This window comes from Schistocerca cancellata, chromosome 8, assembly GCF_023864275.1.
Source record: "Schistocerca cancellata isolate TAMUIC-IGC-003103 chromosome 8, iqSchCanc2.1, whole genome shotgun sequence".
Taxonomy (NCBI): domain Eukaryota; kingdom Metazoa; phylum Arthropoda; class Insecta; order Orthoptera; family Acrididae; genus Schistocerca; species Schistocerca cancellata.
In genome coordinates this window covers 579,684,514-579,697,487 of record NC_064633.1, presented here as the reverse complement: position 1 = coordinate 579,697,487, position 12,974 = coordinate 579,684,514, and the positions used below count along the sequence as shown (strand labels likewise).

At 46.7% G+C, this 12,974-nt stretch overlaps 1 non-coding gene across 1 annotated transcript; it reads left to right on the top strand.

The window, feature by feature from the left end:
* The first annotated feature begins 12,446 nt into the window (after positions 1-12,446).
* Trnas-cga (transfer RNA serine (anticodon CGA)) lies at positions 12,447-12,521 on the top strand. Its single transcript has one exon. It is a non-coding gene; the product is annotated as a tRNA-Ser (tRNA).
* Positions 12,522-12,974: the final 453 nt, after the last annotated feature.

The window sequence follows — 12,974 nt, the reverse complement described above, 5'->3', positions numbered from 1 at the left end:
TAGAGGGAGGTATAATCGCGATAGATTTACATTTACAACATTTTTTTCACTCTCTTACATGAAACCATTTCATCCAGGTGTAGGCAATCATAAGGTATAAATAGAATTTTAAACGATTATCAAATATCACAGAGATTTGTAGTCAATTTCGTGATAGTTGTAAATTGATTAGACTGCAGCTATGTCAACAGTATCTGCCACTTGTGATGTCCCAAGAGACTACAAGCAAACAGATGTGGTGACAATGAGTTAGGAAGAAAAGTGATTTTACCTTATGTAAAGTAACTGACATTTGGTTATTTGCTGTTCTTAGTGTTGCAGTTTTAATTACTGCCAGTGTTCTCCCCGTTCCTGTATGCAGGAGCAGTAGCTAAAGAAAACTATACGTCTGTAGTGTAAAATTCCGTAGGTGTTGCAGCCAGTTACGTATATGTACTTAGGGCACGTCTTACTCTGTTACAATCTACTACAGCCTATATCAGTCTCTTAAACGAGACGCGAGAAGACCTTACTGTTTATTCTTACAGTCGGGTATCTTGTTCGGACAGTTTTCCTTGGAGCAAAATACAGACTGTTTATTTGTAGCTATTTTAGGATTGTTTTCCGAACGCCAATTACGAAGCGGCGCCATTGTTCCTCGACTACTTTCTTCTGCTTCTGCCGCAGTCTCCCCTGCAGTTGTCACGGGGTCGCCGCCGTCTGCGGCGCTTCCTTTTGCTCGGGGTGGGTCACGTCTTTTCTGTAAGAGAATTTCTGCAAAGGTCTTTGGACGTCCTTCGGTAAGATGTTTCTCTGCCACTATCTTCGAACGAACCACTTCAGCTTTGCTTTCTCTTGTATAGTCACGGAGCCAGGTGGAGATATCTTTGACATCCCATTTGCGTCATTCTAGAGAACGAGGCATTCTGCGGTGGTTATCTATCGTAGGTTCCTGCTGTGGCAATCATTGCGCCCACACCGTTCTTTTCCCCTGCTGTGTTGTTCACCTTCAGTGTCAGATTCGTTCACACCGACAATATTTCCATCTTCTGTCTGCCCACTACAGACAAGTTTCTCTTTTCTCATACCGAACGCATTTGTAAAAGTATCGGCCGTAAGACTTTGGATATTCGGGCTATCCTGTCTTCTGGTAAACATCCCTCCAGAAGTGCCATAAAGTACGGATAGAGGTCTGTGCCGAAAACGGAAATGCTGTCTACTTGTGTAAGTTGTTATGTGCGGATTTTGTAACATCGCAAACCTCGTTAACCGGCTCGGTACGCCGGAATTGTGACGGTAGACTAGCGAGCGGCCTGAATCTGCTGAAGTCAGCTCTCGTAATTAACATTCGACTGACTAAGAACATAAGGACCGTCCACCATCACATTTCATTCAAAACTAATTAGTGAAACGAATTTCTTGAAAGTTACTGCAGAATATTTCGTCCGTATATGAAAGTAAAATGAAGTCACATTACAAACACGCGTCATGCTGTTAAATATTAAATTTTCAGTTTTTTGTGTGATTTACGTTGATTCACGATAATTTTAAATCGTGTTAACGTGCTACACTTCTTAACCGTTGCGTTGCGTACTTGTAAACATTTTTAAGAGAACGATTGAGAACATACACTACTAGCCATTAAAACTGCTACAGCACGAAGATGACGTTCTACAGACGCGAAGTTTGACCGACTGGAAAATGATGCTGGAATATGCAAATAGTTAGCTTTTCAGACCATTCACACAAGGTTGGCGCCGGTGGCGACACCTACAACGTGCTGACATGAGGACAGGTTCCAACCGATTTCTCATACACAAACAGCAGTTGACCGGCGTTGCCTGGTGAAACGTTGTTGTGATGTGTAAGGAGGAGAATTGCGTACCATCGCGTTTCCGACTTTGATAAAGGTCGGATTGTAGCCTATCGCGATTGCGGTTTATCGTATCGGGACATTGTTACTCGCGTTGGTCGAGATCCAATGACTGTTGGGGAAATATGGAATCGGTGGGTTCAGGAGAATAATACGGAATGCAGTGCTAGATCACAACGGCCTCGTATCACTAGCAGTTGAGGTGACAGGCATCTTATCCGCACCGCTGTAACGGATCGTGCAGCCACGTCTCGATCCCTTAGTCAACACATGGAGACGTTTGCAAGACAACAACCGTCTGCAGGAACAGTTTGACGAAGTTTGCAGCAGCATGGACTATCAGCTCGGAGACCATGGCTGCGGTTACCCTTGTCGCTGCATCACAGACAAGAGCGCCTGCGATGGCGTACTCAACGACGAACCTGGGTGCACGAATGGCAAAACGTCATTTTTTCGGATGAAACCGGGTTCTGTTTACAGTATCATGATGGTCGCATCCGTGTTTGGCGACATCGCGGTGAATGCAGATTGGAAGCGTGTATTCGTCATCGCCATACTGGCGTATCACCCGGCGTGATGGTATGGAGGTGCCATTGGTTACATGTCTCGGTGACCTCTTGTTCGCATTGACGGTACTTTGAACAGTGGACGTTACATTTTTTGAACAGTGGACATTTCAGATGTGGCTCTACCCTTCATTCAATCCCTGCGAAACCCTACATTTGAGCAGGATAATGCACGACCGCATGTTGCAGGTCCTGTACAGGCCTTTCCGGATACAGAAAATGTTCGACTGCTGCCCTGGCCAGCACATTCTCCATATCTCTCACCAATTGAAAACGTCTGGTCAATGGCGGCCGAGCAACTAGCTCGTCACAATCCGCCGGTCACTACTCTTGATGAACTGTGGTATCGTGTTGAAGGTGCATGGGCAGCTGTACCTGTACACGCCATGCAAGCTCTGTTTGACTCAATGCCCCGGCGTATCAAGGCTGTTATTACGGCCAGAGGTGGTTGTTCTGGGTACTGATTTCTCCGGATCTATTCACCCTAATTGCGTGAAAATGTAATCACATGTCAGTTTTAGTATAATATATTTGTCCAATGAATACCCGATTATTATCTGCATTTCTTCTTGGTGTAGCAATTTTAATGGCCAGTAATGTAACTTATTTTATAGTGAACACTAGTTTGTGTGATATGTGATGCATGAACTGGAGTCAGACCGCGGAGAGAACATTCCAATGGATGCAGTCTCCAGGAATAGCTTACGTGTCGCTGTGTGGCAGCTTTCCGTAATTACGTGACCATCTCTGGTAATGTAAACAAAACATGTAATCAGAGTTGGAACGGTTGAGACATGGGGCTGTTGCTCACACGACGTATGCGGCATGTAGGTCTCGCTGTGCAGAAAAACCGAGAGCACAGACGCGTCGCACCCTCTGGCGCTCGCATCTACATCCATACTTCGCAAGCCACCTGACGGTGTGTGGCGGAGGGTACCTTGAGTACATGTATCGGTTCTCCCTTCTATTCCAGTCTCGTATTATTCGTGGAAAGAAAGATTGTCGCTATGCCTCTGTGTGGGCTCTAATTTCTCTGATTTTTATCCTCATGGTCTCTTCGCGAGATATACGTAGGAGGGAGCAATGTACTGCTTGACTCCTCGGTGAAGACATGTTCTCGAATCTTCAAGAAAAGCCTGTACCGAGCTACTGAGCGTCTCTGCTGCTGAGTCTTCCACAGGAGTCTATCATCTCCGTAACGCTTTCGCGATTACTAAATGATCCTGTAACGAAGCGCGCTGCTCTCCGTTGGATCTTCTCTATCTCTTCTATCAACGCTATCTGGTACGGATCCCACACCGGTGAGCAGTATTCAAGCAGTGGGCGAACAAGCGTACTGTAACCTACTTCTACGCAGACGTCGACAGCGCTCCTACCCTCTGCCGGACGCTGCGCGTTGAAGCTAGTTAGTATAGCGTCACTCCGTCCTCAGTGGACAGTCGATCTAAGCCATGATAATCATTGTTGTCGGTTGTACTGTTACTACTGTAGAGGAACTTTTAATCGTAAATTGTTACGGATACGTTGCCGTGGTCGGTCTGTGGAACTTCTTCTCCATGACGTTTCGTTCTCAACTACGGAGAACTTCTTCCGAGGTGAGTCGTCTCACCTCGGAAGATGTTCTCCGTAGTTGAGAACGAAACGTTAGGGAGAAGAAGTTCCACAGATCGACCACGGCAACTTAGCCCGGAGGTGTTTACTGATGAAGACGCCGGCCGTGAAAGCCTACATGGGATGATGTTACGGATATCCGCACCGAGACAAGTGTCTACTCTGAAAGTCAGTATTACTGCGGATATCCGCATCCGTGCGAAAATCCAGGCACGGAACGACACGCTCGCTCAGCTCTGCGATTCTTGAAGGCGGACTTGGAGCCGTCCGTTTTTTGGAGCCATCCGTTTTTTTTTCTGTTTTGTTATTGTGTCTGCTTCTTCTTCGGCAGACGTGATTAGCACTATACAGGGTGGTCCATTGATCGTAACGGAGCCAAATATCTCACGAAATAAGCATCACAAGAAAAAACTAAAAAGAACGAAACTTGTCTAGCTTGAAGGGGGAAACCAGATGGCGCTATGGTTGGCCCGCTTGATGGCGCCGCCATAGGTCAAACGGATATCAACTGCGTTTTTTTAAATAAGAACCCCCACATTTTATTACATATTCGTGTAGTACGTAAAGAAATATGGTTTTTTTAGTTGGACCACTTTTTTCGCTTTGTGACAGATGGCGCTGTAATAGTCACAAGCGTATGGCTCACAATTTTGGACGAACAGTTGGTAACAGGTAGGTTTTTTTAATTTAAATACAGAACGTAGATACCTTTGAACATTTTATTTCGGTTGTTCCAATGTGATACATGTACCATTGTGAACTTATCATTTCTGAGAACGCATGGTGTTACAGCGTGATTACCTGTAAATGCCACATTAATGGTTCAAATGGCTCTGAGCACTATGGGACTTAACATCTCAGGTCATCAGTGCCCTAGAACTTAGGACTACTTACACATAACTAACCTCAGGACATCACACACATCCATGCCTCAGGCAGGATTCCAACCTGCGACCGTAGCGGCCGCGCGGTTCCAGACTTGAGCGCCCAGAACCGCTCGGCCATCAACGGCCGGCCCACATTAATGCAATAAATGCTCAAAATGATGTCCGTCAACCTCAATGGATTTGGCAATACGTGTAACGACATTCCTCTCAACAGCGAGTAGTTCGCCTTCCTTAATGTTCGCACATGCATTGACAATGCGCTGACGCATGTTGTCAGGCGTTGTCGATGGATCACGATAGCAAATATCCTTCAACTTTCCCCACAGAAAGAAATCCGGGGACGTCAGATCCGGTGAACGTGCGGGCCGTGGTATGGTGCTTCGACGACCAATCCACATGTCATGAAATATGCTATTCAATACCGCTTCAACCGCACGCGAGCTATGTGCCGGACATCCATCATGTTGGAAGTTCATCGCTATTCTGTCATGCAGTGAAACATCTTGTAGTAACATCGGTAGAACATTACGTAGGAAATCAGTATACATTGCACGATTTAGATTGCCATCGATAAAATAGGGGCTAATTATCCTTCCTCCCATAATGCCGCACCATACATTAACCCGCCAAGGTCGCTGATGTTCCACATGTCGCAGCCATCATGCATTTTCCGTTGCTGAATAGTGCATATTACGCCGGTTTACGTTACCGCTGTTGATGAATGACGCTTCGTCTCTAAATGAAACACGTCCAAAAAATCTGTCATCTTCCCGTAATTTCTCTTGTACCCAGTGGCAGAACTGTACACGACGTTCAAAGTTGTAGCCATGCAATTCCTGGTGCATAGAAATATGGTATGGGTGCAATCGATGTTGTAGTCGCGTTCTCAACACCGACGTTTTTGAGATTCCCGATTCTCTCGCAGTTTGTCTGCTACTGATATGAGGATTAGCCGCGACAGCAGCTAAAACACCTACTTGGGCATCATCATTTGTTTCAGTTCGTGGTTGACGTTTCACATGTGGGCGAACTCTTCCTGTTTCCTTAAATAACGTAACTATCCGGCGAACGGTCCGGGCACTTGGATTATGTCGTCCAGGATACCGAGCAGCATACATAGCACACGCCCGTTGGGCATTTTGATCACAATAGCCATACATCAACACGGGCTCTGAGCACTATGGGACTCAACTGCTGAGGTCATTAGTCCCCTAGAACTTAGAACTAGTTAAACCTAACTAACCTAAGGACATCACAAACATCCATGCCCGAGGCAGGATTCGAACCTGCGACCGTAGCGGTCTTGCGGTTCCAGACTGCAGCGCCTTTAACCGCACGGCCACTTCGGCCGGCCTACATCAACACGATATCGACCTTTTCCGCAATTGGTAAACGGTCCATTTTAACACGGGTAATGTATCACGAAGCAAATACCGTCCGCACTGGCGGAATGTTACGTGATACCACGTACTTATACGTTTGTGACTATTACAGCGCCGTCTATCACAAAGCGAAAAAAGTGGTGCACCTAAAACATTCGCATTTATTTAGGTACTACACGAATATGTAATAAAAAAATGGGGGTTCCTATTTTTAAAAAACGCAGGTGGCTGGGAAGGGAGTGAGACAGGTTCGTCGCCTGTCGCTGATGTCATTCAATCTGTATATTGAGCAAGCAGTAAAGGAAACAAAAGAAAAATTCGGAGTAGGTATTAAAATCTATGGAGAAGAAATAAAAACTTTGAGGTTCGCCGATGACATTGTAATTCTGTCAGAGACAGCAAAGGACTTGGAAGAGCAGTTGAACGTAATGGACAGTGTCTTGAAAGAAGGATATAATATGAACATCAACAAAAGCAAAACGAGGATAATGGAATGTAATCGAATTAAGTCGTTTGAAGCTGAGGGAATTGGATTAGGAAATGAGATACTTAAAGTAGTAAAGGAGTTTTGCTATTTGGGGAGCAAAATAACAATGGTAGAAGTAGAGAGGATATAAAATGTAGATTGGGAATGGCAAGGAAAGCGTTTCTGGTATTTGTTAACATCGAGTATAGATTTAAGTGTCAGGATGTCGTTTCTGAAAGTATTTGTATGGAGTGTAGCCATGTATGGAAGTGAAACGTGGACGATGACTAGTTTGGACAAGAAGAGAATAGAAGGTTTCGAAATGTGGTGCTACAGAAGAATACTGAAGATTAGATGGATAGATTACATAACAAATGAGGAGGTACTGAATAGAATTGGGGTGAAGAGTAGTTTGGGGCACAACTTGACAAGAAGAAGGGACCGGTTGGTAGGAAATGTTCTGAGGCATCAGGGGATCACAAATTTAGCATTGGAGGACAGCGTGGAGGGTAGAAATCGTAGAGGGAGACCAAGAGATGAATACACTGGCTGGCTCTGAGCACTATGGGACTTAACATCTATGGTCATCAGTCGATGAATACACTAAGCAGATTCAGAAGGATGAAGGATGCAGTAAGTACTGGGAGATGAAGAAGTTTGCACACAGTAGAATGGAGAGCTGCATCAAACCAGTCTCAGGACTGAAGACAACAACAACAACAACAACAACAACATCCGTTTGACCTATGGCAGCGCCATCTAGCGGGCCAATCATAGCGCCATCTGGATTCCCCCTTCAAGCTAGACGAGTTTCGTTCTTCGTAGTTTTTTCGTTTGATGCTTATTTCGTGGCATATTTGGTCCTGTCACGATCAATGGACCACCCTGTATAGTTCCTATGCAGCGAGTTGCCATTTCTGTCGGTAGCCACAGCTGCAAGCGCGGCAGACAGGGAGTACGTGTACGGCAGTGAGGGAAGTGGCGCCTGTTTCCAGGATCCGCGCTGCCCGCCGTGCTCCTCTGTCGCCGGCTGCTGCTGCAGCTGAGTGGCTGCGAGAAGACGGCGCGCTGCGACACGCCGCAGCGCAGCGCAGCACTCCGCGGTGCCGTTACCGCGGCGCGTCGCCGTTATAATCGCGGCCGCGCCCCCCCCCCCCCCCCCGCCCCTCCTCCTGACAGTGGAGCGCGCTCTTCCCCCACCCTTCCGTACCTTCACCGCCGCGGCAAAAATTCTAATTCACTCGGTGCTGGGCTCGGCTCGGCGCGGCGCGGACAATTGAAGCCGCGGCAGGTGTGAGCAGAGAGACCAGCGCCGAGGAATGAGGAAGTGCGCGCCCGCGGCCGCTGCTGCCACTGTGCCCCCCCCCCCCCCTTCCGCATCAGCTGCTGGCTGGTGACGTGACGCGGTGTAGCGTCGCTTCTTATGCTCGCTGCTGACTTCCTGCGAGGGACAGGCGGTGGTGACCACACTCGCTACGTGTATATTCCACACGGCTTTCCCGAAGACGACAACCTCCGTCGTGCTTACATGTTAGGCTAGAAACGATTCCCGGACACTGTTTGTGTAAAGACAAATTGTACTGGCCGCTGGCTTTCGTCAGTAAACATGCGGCAGGGGACGTTAATAACATGGCGACTACATTATTATATCGTTGCTTATCTCTTGGAGAGTAAACAAAATAGCTTTGACTAGCAAAATTTACTACAGCGGGAAAAGAAATATTTCAGCTTACAATTACGATGCTCAACGGCGGATCAGTAAGCGAAGCACTTAGCCAACAAAAAATGGCTCTAACAAGCGAACCTCCCCATCGCACCCCCCTCAGATTTAGTTATAAGTTGGCACAGTGGATAGCTCTTGAAAAAGGGAACACAGATCAATCGAGAAAACGGGAAGAAGTTGTGTGGAACTATGAAAAAAATGAGCAAAATATACAAACTGAGTAGTCCATGAGCAACATAGGCAACATCAAGGATAGTTTAAGCTCAGGAGCGCCGTGGTGCCGTGGTTAGCGTGAGCAGCTGCGGAACGAGAGATGAAAAGTTTAATTTTTTTATTTTAAGACAATTATTATTTGTCCGTCCGTCCTTCCGATGCGAGGTGACTGCGCCGTAGTATGGGGACGTTACACAACATGCTCCTGCCATGTGACGCACATGCCGTCACCAGTGTCGTATAGAATGTATCAGACGTGTTTCCTTGTGGAGGAATCGGTTGACCTATGACCTTGCGATCAAATGTTTTCGGTTCCCATTGAAGAGGCACGTCCTTTCGTCTACTAATCGCACGGTTTTGCGGTGCGGTCGCAGAACACAGACACTAAACTTATTACAGTGAACAGGGACGTCAATGAACGAACAGACAGATCATAACTTTGCGAAAATAAATAAAGTTGTCATTCGAGGGAAGACTTGAACCAAGGACCTCTCGTTCCGCAGCTGCTCACGCTAACCACGGGACCACGGCGCTCCTGAGCTCACACTATGCTTGATGTTGACTATCTTGCGCATGGACTACTCAGTTTGTATATTTTGCTTATTTTTTTCATAGTTCCACACAACTTCTTCCTGTTTTCTTGATTGATCTGTGTTCAGTTTTTCAAGGCCTATCAACTGTGCCAACTTATAACTAAATCTGAGGGGGGTGCGATGGGGAGATTCCCTTGTAAGCACTATGGCACTTAACATCTGAGGTCATCAGTCCCGTAGACTTAGAAACTACTTAAACATAACTAATCTAAGGACAACACACACATCCACGCCCGAGGCAGGATTCGAACCTGGGACCGTAGCAGCAGCGCGGTTCCGGACTGAAGCGCCTAGAACCACTCGGCCACAACGGCCGGCAGTTAGCTAATATAAATGAATCTAATATCGTAAGCTCTATATCATTAGCTACATAGCTCATGCGGAAATTGGAGTATACAGTTACGAACATATCTCTGTTGTTCTTGTCGTTGTGCTCTTCAGTTGGAAGACTGGTTTCGTGTAGCTCTCTATGTTACTCCATATTGCACAGCCTCTACATCTTCCAGTAACTACTGCGATCTCCAATCTCTTGAACCAGCTTGTTGCATTCATTTCCTGGTCTCCCTGAACAGTTGTTACCTCCACGGTTTCCTCTAACGCTCACACTTTCCTCCAACACCAAATTAGTGGCACTCTGGACTCGCATTCGGGAGGACCACGGTTCAATCCCGCGTCCGGCCATCCTGATTTAGGTTTTCCGTGATTTCCCTAAATCGCTCCAGGCAAATGCCGGGATGGCTCCTTTGAAAAGGCACGATCTACTTCCTTCCCCATCCTTCCCTCATCCGATGACCTCGCTGTTTGGTCTCTTCCCCCAAACAACCCAACCCCAAACCGACCCAAAATTGTGAGCACTTCATGTCTCAGAATGGCTTTCAATCCCTTGATTTAGTCAAGTTGTGCCACGAGTTTCTCGTCTCTTCAGCTCTATTCACTACATTTGTGTGGTATCCAGACACTGCAGCCACTATGAATCGGGACACGAAGGAGTTAAAGACGTTAGCTGCCAGTGAGCATTGATTTATGTCAGTGGGGCAAGGTGAAAATTTGTGCCCCATTGGGATTCGAACCCGGGTCTCGTGCTTACTAGACTGCTGCGCTAACCACTACACCATCTAGTCACAGTTCTCACCACAACCGCACGCACTGTCCTAGCAAGCCTCCCGTCAGACCCAGAGTCTCAGCTTGTATCTACCATACACTACTGATGTAGTGCCCCTGCTCATTACTCGTGGAGTCTCCCCGATCGCCGGAAAAGTTCGAGCGTCGTGTGCATCTATAATTAAGGCGATGACGACGAATGATCCCTTCAGTGCAGATGTACACCGAGCTCGAACTCTTATGGGAACAGGCGATGTGTCGCGAGTGATGAGGCTAACCAGCAGGGATGCTACATCAGTAGTGTGTGGTATAAGTTGACACTTTGGGGCTGACGGAGGCGCGCTAGGGTAGGGCGTGCGACTGCGGTCAGCACTGTGTCCGGGTGGCATAGTGGTCTGTGCCAGTGTCTAGTATGCAGCAGACCTGGGTTCGAATTCTGGCACACACAAATAGTCACCTTGCCTTATTGATATTAATCAGTGCTCACTGTCGGCTAATATATTTGATTCCGTTGTGTCATTCACTACATTCTCATCTCGTATTCGATCTACCCAACTAACTTCCAGCATTCTTCTCCAGCGCCACATTTCAAAAGCTTCCATCATCTTCTTGTCCTATTTGTCTATCGACACACTGCCATAGAAGTCTACACAGACAAATACCTTCAGAAAAGATTTACTAACGCTTAACTTTGTACTAGACGTTAACAACTTCCTCTCTCCGGAAAGGCTTTTCTTGCAATTGCCAGTCTTGTCTTTATACGTTCCCAACTTAAGCAAAAAATGGTTCAAATGGCTCTGAGCACTATGGGACTTAACATCTATGGTCATCAGTCCCCTAGAACTACTTAAACCTAACTAACCTAAGGACACCACACAACACCCAGTCATCACGAGGCAGAGAAAATCCCTTACCCCGCCGGGAAGCGAACCCGGGCGTGGGAAGCGAGAACGCTACCGCACGACCACGAGCTGCGGACCCAACTTAAGCAGTCGTCAGTTATTTTGCTGTGCGAGCTAGAAATACGGTCCACTACATTTAGCGTCTCATATCCTAAACTGTTACCCCACCATCGCCTGATTTATGTTGAGTACATCGCATTATCCATCTTGTGCTTTTATTAATTCGCATATTACGAGGGTTGGAACTTTAATAGTGGCAACTATTTATTTAGAGCTCGTACAAAATAGATACGTGTTTCAAAGTTTTACTGACCCTGAAAGTAGTCACCAGCATGTGTACAACTCGTTGCCAGCGTTGTGGAAGTCGTAGGATACTCTTAGCAGTGCCAGTTGTGTTGACAGTTCGAGCGGCGCGGTCTATTGCCCGACGAATTTGTAGCAGTTCTGTAGCGAATGCCGTGAAGTGTTTCCTTCAGTTTGGAAATATAGTTGAACTTACGGGGGCTTAAGTCAGGGCAGTGCAGTAGGTGGATAGCACTTAGCAGCCCCATCAGTCAAACAACTCAGTAACAGCTTGCACTGTACGTGCTTGAGCATTGTCCTGCAAAATGATGGTCAGGCCCTGCAGAAAGTGTCATCACTTCTGTCTCTATGCTGTCCATTTATGGAACACAATCTACGGCCGGAATGAGATTTTCACGCTGCAGCGTAGTGTGCGCTGATATGAAACTTCCTGGCAGATTAAAACTGTGTGCCGGAACGAGACTCGAACTCGGGTTCGCAGGAGAGCTTCTGTAAAGTTTGGAAGGTAGCAGACGAGGTACTGGGAGAAATAAAGCTGTGAGGACGGGGCGTGAGTCGTGCTTAGGTAGCTCAGTCGGTAGAGCACTTGCCCGCGAAAGGCAAAGGTCCCGAGTTCGAGTCTCCGTCCGGCACACAGTTTTAATCTGTCAGGAAGTTTCATATCAGCGCAGAGTGAAAATCTCATTCTGGAAACATCCCCCAGTATGTGGCTAAGCCATGTCTCCGCAATATCCTTTCTTTCAGGAGTGCTAGTTCTGCAAGGTTTGCAGGAGAGCTTCTGTAAAGTTTGGAAAGTAGGAGACGAGGTACTGGCAGAAGTAAAGCTGTGAGGACGGGGCGTGAGTCGTGCTTGGGTAGCTCAGTTGGTAGAGCACTTGCCCGCGAAAGGCAAAGGTCCCGAGTTCGAGTCTCGGTCAGGCATACAGTTTTAATCTGTGAGGAAGTTGCATATCAGCGCAGACTCCGCTGCAGAGTGAAAATCTCCTTATGGCTCTAATAAGGACTGACTGAAATCGATTTGTAAGGGACATCCAGATTTCTACTGCAGCGTCCAGTGCTGACCCTCCTTTTGCTATTGAATGAACTGATTACTGTAAAATAAAATTCTGCAATGGCAGCAGGGCAGCACGTTATACAGATAAGACAGCTATTTACCGTAAGGAAAAAGACTAAAAAAATCGAGTAAGTATCGGAATTTCCACTAAAGGAACAGAGACAATATGTTTCTATATCGTAGACAGCGAAGATTGAAGAAGTAATAATTGAAACACCCCCTTAGAAAAATTAAGAAAGACTGTGCTGGTAAACCCCTTACGTTATTTGAATTTCAAACAGCTGAGCAAAACTGAACGTACTCAGACATTTCTCTCTTTAC